The following is an 11,759-nucleotide window of genomic DNA, read 5'->3' on the forward strand; positions in this document are numbered from 1 at the left end:
GCATACTCTCCTATTGGTTTGTGATACTATGAAGCCTATGCATGTAAATGTTGATGATGTTCAAGCTAAGGCTTTTATATTTTCTCTTGAAGGTTTAGCAAAGGAGTGGTATTTCAACTACCCTTCTTATGTGAAAGTGAGCACATGGGCTGAGCTAAGAAGACTCTTTTTAGATAAATTCTTTCCAAATTCCAAGGTCACCAATTTGAGGAAGCAAATCTATGGGGTCCAACAAGGAGAGGATGAGAGTCTCTATGAGTATTGGACTAGATTCCAAGGCCTTTTGGCTAAATGCCCACACCATCAAATTTCTAGTGAGAATTTAGTCCAATATTTTTATGAGGCTTAATTCCAAGAGACAAAGTTAACATTGATGCCTAGTGGTGGATGCTTGATTGACCTCACTTCCTTAAAGGCTTGGGAACTAATTGACAAGATGGCTTCAAGTGGTGCTCAATACTCTACAAGGGAAAAGAGAAATGTGAATATGGTAGGTTCCTCAATTCTTAATGATTCATATGTGGACTTGCTAGCTACCAAGATTGGGAGAATGTTGGCTCCACAAATATCTCAAGTGAGCAATGTAAGTACTTCTCAAGCACTTGTCCCTTATTCTTGTACTTTTTGTGACTCACCTATGCATGTAGAAAGCAATTGTCCTATTAAGTTTGAACAAGTAAATGCTATTACAATGGAAAACAATCCTATGGTGGGAGGCAAGGGCAAGGAGCTTATTCTAATACTTACAACCCTTCATGGAGAGACCATCCTAATTTCTCCTATTCAAATCCAAATGTGGCTTTACAAGACAATCAACAAAGAGGATCCTATCAAAACACCTTTGGCTGTGACCCTCCACCTCATTTATCTCAAGGTAGCTCTTCTCAAAGCTACAATCCAAGTGGTAATTCTCTTGCACCTTCATCTAATTCTTATAGTGATAGGAGGCTTGTTCCAATTGAGAGTTCTTCTAATTCAAACTCTTCTAATGATGTGAATGTGTTACGTAAGCAGTTGATTGAAATGAACTCCTTGTATAAAAACATGTATGATGGCTTAGGGAACAAGGTAGAGTATGGGTAACAAGTGTGAGAACATGAACTCTAAAATTGATGCCCTTACTTCTCAAATGAATATGCTTGCTAACCAATTAAGTGCAGCCAATGCTCAAGCCTCTACATTACCATCCAACACCGTTGCTAATCCTAAAGCTAATCTTAATGCTATCACATTGAGGAGTGGCAAGGAGTTGGGAGAAAGAGTGCAAGAAGACAAAAGACAAGGGAAGGCCGAGAATCCCTTTTAAATTCTTCAATTGATGTTAATGTTTCTAGTTCTTCTTTTGCTCCTAATGATGCATCTTTTTGTAGAGATGATAAGGATGAAAACGTTGAGGAGATCATATGTGAGCAACCACCATCTAAGGTGAAAAAGGGGACTATGGCCGAGTTGTTCAGTAAGGAAAAAGAGGGAGAGGCCGAGCAAAGTGAAACAAGAAAGGAGAGTTCAAGGAAGGAAGAAGGAAAGCAAAGTCAAGAGATTATGAAGAAGCTTCCTTTTCCACAAGCACAAGTGGTCCCTAAGCAAGTAAAGGGACAATTTGATCAAGAGGTATATGATTTCTTCCATAAGATTCATGTTAATGTACCCTTGATGGATGTAGTTAAGAACTTTCCTAAGTATGCCAAATTTTTGAAAGATTGTTGTACAAATAAAAGAAAATTTAGGCCTAATGCAAGGGTACAATTACCCTCATCTGTGAGTGCTATCATGAAGCCTCAACTCCCTATAAAATGTGAGGACCCTGGTTCCTTCACAATTCCATGCAAGATTGGCAACACACATTTTTCTCATGCATTGATAGACTTAGGTGCAGCCATTAATGTTATGCCTCTTTCAATTTATCATGCCTTGAGTCTTGATTGCATGCATAAGACACCTATGATATGCCAATTAGCGGATAGAAGTGTTAGAAGACCACATGGAGTAGTAGAAGACTTGTTGGTTTGTGTTAAAGGTCTATTATTTCCTGTGGATTTCTATGTGCTTGATATGTCAAAAGAAGGGAGTGGGGATGATATTTTGATTTTAGGAAGGCCATTTATGAGGACTGCCCGTACATTGATTGACATGGAAAAAGGTAGTTTGATTTTGAAATGTGGAGAGGATCATGTTATTTTTAATATATATGAAGCAATGAAACATCCTTTTGAGGATTATTCTTTGTTAGGTGTAAGTTCCATTGAGTTATTGCTTCATGATGCTTGTGAGTCTCACATGCTTGATTCTTTCTCACATGTTGATGATGATTTGTCTCTTGTTACTACTACATGCATTGATGGATGTAGTTGTCCTATTTGTTTAGAGATTGATGCATGCTTGAATGATGCAACTACTTCTTCTCATGATTTGTTTAAAATATCTCCTATGCTTGATCTTGAAATGCTTGAGAAGGGTATATCTTCTTGTGTTGTAGGTACTAAAGCCATTAAGGCCGAATCTATGAGTTTTTCTCCACTCGAGCTTGATGTTCTTAGGATTCCCAAGCTATTGGAGGAAAATTCTACACTTTCACATGTCGAGGCCGTGGCTCAAGTCCAAGCACTTGAGGACAAGTTGCAAGAAAAGGGGGAGGCTGTAAAGAAAGAAGAGGAGAAATCAAAAACAAGTGAGAAGCCTAAAAGACAAGAGAGTACCATGGAATATTCCACCAAATTAGACTTGAAGAAGCTCATTCCCTCTTGTGTAGAGCCACCTACCTTGGAGTTGAAGCCTTTACCATCCAATCTCAAGTATGCATATCTCATTGAGAATGAGAAGCTTCGGTAATAATTTCTAACTCTTTATCTCTTGAGGAAGAAAATGCATTGCTTGATGTGTTGAGAAAGAACATACATGCTATTGGTTGGACTTTGGCTGACATTCCTGGTATTGACCCTATTGTGTGCACACATAAAATTTTTCTTGAGGACAATGCTAAGCCCATTAGGCAACCACAAAGGAGACTTAACCCATTGATTTTAGATGTGGTAAAGAAAGAGGTTGTTAAGCTACTTAGTGCTGGGATCATCTATCCTATAGCTGACAGTGAGTGGGTGTCTCCAACCCAAGTTGTACCTAAGAAAGGGGGGATTACTGTGGTAAAAAATGAGAAAGGAGAGCTTGTTCCAACTAGAGTTCAAAATGCTTGGAGAGTGTGCATAGACTATAGGAAGCTCAATAATGTGACTAGGAAGGACCATTTTCCTTTGCCTTTTATTGATCAAATGCTTGAGAGATTGGCTTCCAAGTCCCATTATTGCTTCCTAGATGGGTTTAGTGGGTATTTTCAGATTCCTATAGCTCCTAGTGACCAAGATAAGACTACCTTTACATGCCCCTTTGGTACATTTGCCTATAGGAGGATGCCTTTTGGTCTTTGCAATGCACCTGGTACTTTTCAAAGATGCATGATGTCCATATTTTGTGATTTTATTGAACATTGCATGGAAGTCTTTATGGATGATTTTACTGTGTATGGTGAGTCCTTTGATTCATGCTTGCATTCTTTAGATAAAGTGCTTGGTAGGTGCATTGAAAAGAAGCTTGTGCTTAACTTTGAAAAATGCCATTTCATGGTAGATAAAGGAATTGTTTTAGGCCATTTGATTTCTTCCAATGGCATAGAGGTGGATAAGGCCAAAGTAGATGTGATTGCTTCTTTGCCATATCCTGTTTGTTTGAAAGATTTGAGATCATTTTTGGGACATGCAGGCTTTTATAGGAGATTTATAAAGGGGTTTAGTGAAATTGCTTTGCCTATGTCTAAACTCTTACAAAAAGATGTTGATTTTGTTTTTGATGATGCTTGCAAAAGGAGTTTTGACACTTTGAAAAGCATGCTCATTTCCCCTCCCATTCTTAAAGCCCCAAATTGGTCTTTGCCTTTTGAGTTGTCATGTGATGCTTCTAATTTTGCTGTGGGAGCTATGCTTGGTCAAAGAGAGGGCAAGTTATCATATGTGATTGCTTATGCATCTAGGACCCTAGATTCAGCTCAGGTTAATTACACCACAACTGAGAAAGAGTTGTTTGCTATTGTTTTTGCACTTGATAAGTTTAGATCATATCTTCTTAACTCTAAAGTTGTTGTGTACACTGACCATGCTGCTGTGAGGTACTTGTTTAAGAAGACAGATTCTAAGCCTCGCTTGATTCGATGGGTGATCTTGATGCAAGAATTTGATGTGGAGATAAGGGATAGGAGTGGTTCTACCAATCAAGTAGCGGATCATTTGTCTAGACTACCTCATTTAAAAGCTACTATGGTAAACTCTAACCCTACTATTCCTTGTGATTCATTTCCTGATGAGGCATTGTGTGCCATTTCATCTAAGCCTCCATGGTATGCCTCTTTTGCTAACTATATTGAGTGTGGAGTCTTGCCTCCTTGTGCTTCACGTTTTGCCATTGAAAAATTGAAAAGAGAGTCTAGATTTTACATTTGGGAACCACCTTTGATGTGGAAGATTTGTAGTGATAAAGTGATTAGGAGGTGTGTTGATGATGTTGATGTGCCTTCTGTTCTTGAATTTTGTCACTCTCATGCATGTGGTGGTCATTTTAGCTCAAATAAGACAGCTAGGAAGGTTTTAGATTGTGGATTGTATTGGCCTAGCTTGTTTAAAGACTCTTATGAATTTTGTAAAGCATGCTTGAAATGTCAAAAGGTTAGTAGTTGGGGTAAGAGACATGAAATGCCTCAACAACCCATTTTATTTTGTGAGATTTTTGATGTTTGGGGCATTGACTTCATGGGTCCCTTTCCACCATCCTTTAGTTTTGAGTACATATTACTTGGTGTTGATTATGTTTCAAAGTGGATTGAAGCCATTCCTACTAGAACTTGTGATGCTAAGATTGTTTTGAAGTTTCTCAAATCTAATATTTTTTGTAGGTATGGAGTTCCTAAGGCCTTGGTAAGTGACCAAGGATCCCACTTTTGCAATAAGATGATGAAGGCTCTCTTGGCTAAATATGGGGTGCATCACAAAATCTCTACACCGTATCATCCCCAAACTAATGGCCAAGCCGAAGTATCAAATAGAGAAGTCAAGAAATCCTAACCAAGGTGGTGAACACAAATAGGAAGGATTGGTCTTTACACTTAGAGGATGCTTTGTGGGCTTATCGGACCGCTTATAAGACTCCCATTGGCATGTCTCCTTTTCGATTGGTGTATGGAAAGGCTTGTCCACCTCCCTGTGGAGATAGAGCATAGGGCCTATTGGGCCATCAAGAAACTCAACTTGGATTTCCATCTTTCGGCTAAGGAGAGATTTCTTCAAATGCAAGAACTTGAGGAGCTTAGGTTGGATGCCTATGAGTCTTCTAGGATCTATAAGGAGAAAACAAGGATCCTTCATGACAAGCTAATCTTGAGGAAAAAGTTCCAAGAAGGAGATCAAGTCCTCTTGTTCCAAACAAGGTTTATTCATAAGCATGCCAAGTTGAAGTCTAAGTGGGAGGGACCATATCTAGTGACCAAGGTGTTTCCCTATGGGGTTTTGCAACTCTTGAATAAAGCCACGGGTTCCACCATGCAAATCAATGGTCACCTATGCAAGCTCTACAAAGATGCCAAATCACTTCAAAAGGAGGAGGACTTCTCTCAACATGTTTTTGAACCACCATGATAAGGTTGTATCTCTCCAACCTTGAGCTTTTACTTTCCTTTAATTGATATATTTAATGATAGGTATAGTTCAAGTGTGGGGGAGATGAACCTAGTAGGAAAATTAGAGTTTATTTGCTTTATTTGACTTCTTTGTTTTGTGTTTTAGTTTGAAAAAAAAAAATATCTGCACCACACTTTTGTTATGCATTCATTATTGATCTCACCTTATTTTATCACTAGTCTATACATACATTGAGGACAATGCATGATTTAAGTGTGGGGGAGAGAAATAAACATTTTGTTTTGTTTGTTTGGTTTTGTTTGGTTTTGCAAAAAAAATTCAAAAAAAAAATTTCTTTGTTTTGTTTTGTTTGAGGTTACTTAATTACCTAGCTCTTGAATGGATATTTTGATTCTTGAGATGTGGTAATTTTTAGGATTGAATAGGTGTGAAGTGAACATTCTTTTACCTTGAATTAATGGATTAGAGTGGCATATTACCCTTTCATGGAAGAGGCTAAACACTCATGTGTGATTAATTCCTTAGTGATGTTACCCTCTAGAATTTGTTTCACTTCTTAATTAAGACCATATATCTTGCACTTGTTTGATAGGAGATGAGAGATGGCATTCATAAAAAATAGCCAAGAGCCAAATAGCCAACCTATTATTATTTATTATCCTTTGTTAGCCACTTTGAGCCTTTGGTTTGATTCTTAAAAAAAAAATTCACCCTATTTTTCCCCAAGGAATGCATGTTACACTTTTATATGTCTTTTTAATATTCATTGCATGTCCTAGATCAAATGAGTGGATGCTATTATCATTTTCTATCCATTACTTCCATTGTTTTCAAAGAGTTAGGGGCAACCAAAAAAAAAACAACAAAGATAGATTTGAAAAAAAAATATAGTCAAAAAGAAAAGAAATAAAGTTGCTAGAAAAAGAAAAAAAAGAAGAAGAGAAAAAAAAAGAAAAGAAAGAAAAAAAATAAAAATAAAATAAAAAGTTGCCTAGCTCATCCATTCCATTTGTTTTATTATTTCTTATCATTTCTTTCCATCCTCATTGTGTTAAGGTGTTCACTCAATTGAGTTAGGTTATGCTTTGCATATTAAGGGGATATATCTTGATTTAGCATTATTTTGATGCTAACCCTATTTTTTTTATATACATGCATTTCTTAGACATCCTTTCATTACCTATATCACAACCTAATAAAGTCCATTTGATTCTTGATTGCAAGTGCTATTTAGTGATGGAGATGTAGAAGGGTTACAAATTCATAGTAGGGTTTATCCTAAGAAATTTTGAGTGAAATTTAATACCTTATACACTTTGAGTGATGAGAGCAAACACTTAACCTAGAGAGGCTTACTCTTTGACATTGATTCTTGGTAAGGGTTTGTTTGTGATGTGCATAATTCTTTCCTAATTATTGCCACATTGATTGATAATTTGTAGAAGTTCATGAGCTAGTATTTTAGTGACTTGAAACAATGTTTTTCTCTTATTTCTTTGTCTTATAGTTTCTTTTGGGACCTTTTTCACTTGATTTTGCCCGGAGTGCAAAAGCTAAGTGTGGGGGAATTGATAGAACACATTTGTTACCCACTTTTATTTGTCAATTAGGACCATTTTATTAATGATTTATCACCTTCAAGTGCACACATTGCATTAGATTTGGAACTTTGCCTAAGTTTCTAGGTTCAGTGCACTAGGGGCATTTTGGTCCAAAAAATGAACTTTTGAGAAAATGTACAAGAAAAATTGACAAAGTGCATTTTATGTCCAGTTGATGAATGGTGAAATTATATTTTTAAAATTCATTTTAGTTTGGGAGTAATTAAATAAAAAAGTCAACACTTTCTTAAGTGTCTTAGTTTGTCCTAGTTTTTGGTTTGCCTTTGTGTGAAAATTTTTATATAATTTTGTGCAGCCTGAAACTTGGTTAATTTAATAAATTCTCCCTTCTAATTATGAATTTAATTCTGGACATGAATTAGATTTTATTATATCATATGCTATTTAATTGAATTATGTGATTTATGTGACATAGGTGGCATGTGACTTGTGCATCAATTGGGCAATTGAGGTCAACACTCCTTGAGGTCAATGGCTGATGGTTTGCACGTGAATTATGATTATTTTGAGGGATTAAATCAGCTAAAATGATGTGGATGACACATGGGAAATTAGGCACACATTGGAATCATCTACAAACCAATAGGAAGTTGCCACCTTGCAAGTGTGACAAGGCTCCCATTTACATTTTAATTTCTTTTTCCTTATTTTAATTAAGCTTCAGCTGATGGGAGACACCAAGGAGCACGCCATTTTAAGCCCCAAATGGGATCCAACACATATCTCATTCATCTTCCACATTCTCTCTCTCTTGTTCATAGTGTTCTTCATTTTCTCTCTTTTGTTCTTCATTTTCCAGCACCCTAACCTCCATTTTCAGCCACCAAACCTCCACAAAACTCATACCATTCTTCTCCTCTCTTCATTTTCGTTCCATCCCTTCCATTTTCACAAGGATTGAAGCTCATTTCCATCATTCAAGAGCTATGGAGTTTGGCCTTCACAAGCAATCACTAGGGTTCTTGAAGATGAAGATTGGCTAAGTTTCTTTGTGGAATCCTAGAGAGATGAAGATGGAGGATGAGTCTTGAGCTTCAAATTGGCTAAGTTCTTTTGTTTCCTATCCTCTTCTCTTTTTACTAGATGGTTAGATTCCTTAATCTAGGGTTTAATCATCTTAGCTTATAAATTCTAATTTGAATTTGATGTTGATGTAAAGAGAGAGGATTGTTTCATTTAATTTCTTCCTTGGACAGCCATGACTGAATTTTGCCACTCTTTGTTTGGCACATAATCTTGTGTTTTTCAATTAGTGAATTTCTTGTGTTAATATTGCATAATCTTGTGGTGTTAATGCTTGTGTTGTTGAGTAGCTTGACATAATCTTGTGGTTGCTCAATTTATGTGTTTGACCATGGCTGTTGAGAGAGGATTTTGAGTGAATCACTTGGCTAATGTCTTCACCAATTGGTTAATTGAACTAGGGACTTTAATCTAAGACCTAGGGAGGTTAGCTAATTAGGTTAATTGGCTTAGGATAATTTTCTTAAGTCATGACAGCTTTAGTCAAGAGGAAAGGGAAGCTAAACTTAGCCTAATCATGAGAAGATAATGAGTCCAAAATCAACTAATCTCTAGGGTTCCATTATTGTAAAAAGGAAGTTTATTTCACTCACTTTCACTAGCATTTTAATTACTTGCACATTAGATAATTAGTTTAGATAATTAGCTAGGTAACTAAATTCCTACAAACTTTGGTTGATTTATTTCACTAGATAACTTTCAATTAGACTTAAAACCATTCCTTGGGAGATGACCTAGGGTTGGCCCTATATTGCATTAGGGTTAGCTTTAGTGTAATTTTGAGGATAAGCGACTAATTTCCTATCACTTCGCTGTGAATGCACCCCGATGCAACACATGCTATATGATAGCACTCTTGGGCAAACTTTTAGAATTTTGTATTTCCATCTGACATCTGATTCAAGTCTTTCAAGTGCCCATACATAGCTTTTTAAGCATCTATATATTGGCACTAGTTTCACAACAAAATTACTTACCATTTAAAAGTTAGACACTCAAGTGCAAAATGACTCTTTATCCTATCAAACTCACCTAAGGATGTCCAAGACCTCAAACCATTGCCGATGGACTTAAGACCACTGAATTAAATTAAATGGACCATAATAACCTAATTAAATCAACAAATGTACATATATATCCCTTAGACACAAGTTGGCATTAAATCCTTGATTCCACATAATCAAGGGCATAGGCATAATCCAACATAATCAAACAATAACCATCTATACACATTTAGTGACCATAATAACGGCACTTGCACTAGTATTTGGACATCTTATAATAATTTTCATACAATTACAACCTCTTAGATTGAAATACAACAAAATAACATTATCTCATCATGTAAGTTCTCCAAAACCATGCATGTCCTAAATTTGGCAATTTATATATATATATATATCTATATTCAAATTAGTTACACTAAATACAAAGAAAAGAGTTGCACACACTAGTTCCTTTGATTCTCAGTAGTGTCCTCCTTCCCTTTGCCCCTATCAGAGCCTTCACCTATAAAAATATAACCATAGTAGTGAGGAGATGTCTCAATAACTAAATAATTTAATCTATTATAAATACACCAGATTAGCATATGAGTCTGAAGTGGCAATATAAAACAATTTATCAAATACATATCATACACATGATTATCAAATCCCATTCATAATGCATAATCAACATTCTGATTAAATATGTGTGGGCTACCAACACAATAGGAAAAAGTCTATACAACTAGACTAGCTTAAGCTTACCAATCATGAGAGGTAGCCTCGACCAAAAATGCCTTTGCCCATTTTTAGACCACATATTCCCCCTTTCTTGAATATCTAAGGTTTTGTATGCCCAATCTATCACCAAGATAGTATTGAGACTTCCAAACAAGAAAGAGTGAGCATTAGGGCCCTATGGTGCTAGTGTATTATATAGATCTCAAACAATATTTCTCTACAACAATAGGGTAAAGTCCTACCTCTCACAATGGTCATGCTGATACAATACTAGTCATACATATCATACTAATTAGGGATGTTAATACAGTAATTTCTAGCTTTTCAAACATGTACCCAATTTTTAGTTATCTACAAAAAAGCATAAAAAGGGTTTTAAAAATTTGATAATGCCTTAGTTTAATACCACTTCACATAAGTTTCTAAAACACCAAACATTCATACTTGAATCACTAGTTTTTCATAGTTGATTATATCTATATATATATATACCTTTTTACAAAACTCATAACCAGTCAAATACACAAGTAGAAGGACTAGATTGTCTAGTTACCTTAACCTTTTGTCACAAAAAGGGCTGTTATGGCAATTTAATCACTTCTTAGCTTCAACTAGTTCAACAAGGCTTGATCAATTTTTAATGTATAAGATTAAATACTAATAATCAGTTTTTAACTTTAAAAAACTCCTTCTTGCGTAAATTTGGGTACCCATACTACCTAAATTTCCTCTTTAACAAATTTCTTACTCTCACCATATAAGTTTATCTTTATCTATCACCTATAGACTTAGATAACATCAAATCACAACCCATATTTTTACCACAAGCCAAATTTCCACTTAGGGTTTGTCTAAACACTAATTCAAAACTCTAAATCACTATGAAATCCTTAAACCTCAATTTAAAAACGTAATTTAACTCCTCAAGGCTCCATCTAAGCTAATGGGTTTGGTCAAAACATCACCATGATCGGAAACAACCTCTAACCATACCATTAAACATAAAAAAGCATGGAGGATGAAGATAAAGGATAGGGAGAGTTACCTAATAAGAATCAAGCTTAAAATAATCCTAAAATGATGTTGAAACTAAACCATAGCAAACCAAGTCAATCTCCCTTTGATTTTCCTTTGTTTGATTTCATCACATATAAGCATTTTATTTAATCATACCTTTTATGCATCAGTCATGGTAGATGGCACAATAAGCCTTGAATGAGTTTTTAGCATCATATGATGCCTAAATTGTCCAATGATCTAATAAGATCATTAATATCTTGAAAACACAATTTATTATTAGTTACTCAAATTTATTAATTTATCCTTATTCAGACTTTAAATTCCAAGTTTAAAGTTTGAGGATGTTACAACTACTCTTTACCTGACTCTTTCCCTTAGTCTCTATCCACATTTGAACCTAGAAAATAATAATAATAAGGTTAGATAGAGTTCTAATAACTAGAATAATTATAGATATCTATAAACAAGTATGTAAAGTGAGATAATAAAACATTATCTATAATATGTAACATAATATCATAGGCATGGCCATAATATCTACTCAATCCTTTGCAACAACCTCCTATCACATTTGTAGGCTATAATATTAGACCAATTTAAATATTTTGATCTAATCCCACCTTCCATGGGAGAATTGCCGAGCTAAAGACCTTATAACTCACATTTAGTCTAGTGGAGCCTGTGGTTTT

The 11,759-nt window shown here is 35.4% G+C and overlaps 1 non-coding gene across 1 annotated transcript; it reads right to left on the reverse strand.

The window, feature by feature from the left end:
- Positions 1-202: 202 nt before the first annotated feature.
- On the reverse strand, positions 203-309 carry LOC129294024 (small nucleolar RNA R71). The gene has a single exon (XR_008589266.1). It is a non-coding gene; the product is annotated as a small nucleolar RNA R71 (small nucleolar RNA).
- Positions 310-11,759: the final 11,450 nt, after the last annotated feature.

The sequence above is a fragment of the Prosopis cineraria genome, unplaced genomic scaffold, assembly GCF_029017545.1.
Source record: "Prosopis cineraria cultivar Desert tree isolate PC_DT_omini unplaced genomic scaffold, ASM2901754v1 PC14, whole genome shotgun sequence".
NCBI lineage: Eukaryota > Viridiplantae > Streptophyta > Magnoliopsida > Fabales > Fabaceae > Prosopis > Prosopis cineraria.